The sequence below is a fragment of the Cotesia glomerata genome, linkage group LG5 (assembly GCF_020080835.1).
Source record: "Cotesia glomerata isolate CgM1 linkage group LG5, MPM_Cglom_v2.3, whole genome shotgun sequence".
NCBI classification, from domain to species: Eukaryota; Metazoa; Arthropoda; class Insecta; order Hymenoptera; family Braconidae; genus Cotesia; species Cotesia glomerata.
In genome coordinates this window covers 19,160,868-19,162,538 of record NC_058162.1, presented here as the reverse complement: position 1 = coordinate 19,162,538, position 1,671 = coordinate 19,160,868, and the positions used below count along the sequence as shown (strand labels likewise).

General features: G+C 33.5%; 1 protein-coding gene across 4 annotated transcripts in view; it reads right to left on the bottom strand.

The window, feature by feature from the left end:
* Positions 1 to 1,671, bottom strand: part of LOC123266303 (protein unc-13 homolog 4B) — a 118,621-nt gene that overhangs the window by 88,131 nt on the left and 28,819 nt on the right. The window lies entirely within an intron of this gene.

Below are 1,671 nucleotides of genomic sequence, written 5' to 3'. Positions count from 1 at the left end.
GATAACAAAATTTTTGAAAAATAATCATTTCGAACTTGGTATTCAATTTCTAACTTCCTGCTAAGAAAATTGAAAATTTTCAAAAGTTGGGAAGTTATCGGTTTTACCCCGTTTTTCGAAAATCGAGTTTCCAACGAATGTTGACGTTTTGAGGTCCTACGAAGCTTACCCGAATGTTTCCGCGATGACGTCCGTATTGTGTGTGTGTGTGTGTGTGTGTGTGTGTGTGTGTGTGTGTGTGTGTGTGTGTGTGTGTGTGTGTGTGTGTGTGTGTGTGTGTGTGTGTGTGTGTGTGTGTGTGTGTGTGTGTGTGTGTGTGTGTGTGTGTGTGTGTGTGTGTGCGCGCACGTGTGTGTGTGTATGTGTAAACTGGCCGTATGTAAACTGCTTATAGCTTTTGAGCAGCTTAACCGATTGGAATCAAACTAGTGGCGTTTTTATAGAGTTCCGTCGAACTTAGATTGTCTGTTATTTTGAAAGGGTTTGGACCGGTAGATTCCGAGAAATCCCAAAAATACTTCAAAAAAAAATTTTTTCCGATATAGTTTTTTTAGAATAACTTTTAAACGGCTTTACCGATCGATTCCAAAAACTAATTAGCTCTTAACATCAGAAAACTACGTAGATCGCCACCAGTCCAGTCAAAATCAGTTGATTTGTTCGTGAGATATCGTTGTCGAAAAAAATTGAAAAAAATGTTTTTTCAGAATTTCAATGAAAATCTTAGTCTAACCTGTAACGGGGTGGTTAGCCCTGTCCAATTGGTCACCCCTTTCCTCTTTGAAAAAGGCGCCACTGGGATTTTATACTCGGTGTCCCAGAAACCGGGGAGCATGAGAAGGAAAGATCGGGTCGTGAGAAGTTGAGAAAGGCTGTAAAATTAATGCTGAGAAACAATTATTAACAATTAATAATTCAATTATTTATTCAAAATAACCAATTTAAAATTAACAAAATTTCTTAACAATATTGCCCTTAAGATTAACCTAACAATCACTTAATTGTGCAAACCTCTCACCTACGCAGGCACTTGCCAAAACTTACAACTAAATATCATTAAATTCTTTTAAACATAGATCATTACACATCTATCTTCTTAATTTCTTAACTCAATTTTAGACCATTACGCATCTATCTTTAATTTCCTAATTCAATCATAGACCATTACGCATCTATCTTCTTAATTTCTTAACTCAATTTTAGACCATTACGCATCTATCTTTAATTTCCTAATTCGATCATAGACCATTACGCATCTAGATTCTTAATTTCTTAAACCCTCGTCCAACTGACGGAATAACTAACAACATAATTTACCAAATAAAAACTTCTTAATTATTCAATTATCTAAATCACTAACAACTAAAATTCCAATTTTTAATCTTATCTTAATACATAATTCTTCAGCAAAGTTCTTCACGTATCAATCAGTTGCACTAAATTTAATCCCTCATAAATTTTCTTACTAAATAACTTCAATTTTTAATTTTTCTTAATAAAATAAATAATTCGCTGGCTAACTAAAATTCAATTAAATTAACCCACCGGCCTAAATTTAATTTCTCTTAAAATTTCTAACCATCAATGTTATAATCCTAAGCGTCTCAATGACCTCTACTGACTTAATTACGCATTTTCATTTCTTATTCAAATTTTGTCTTGAAAATTCTT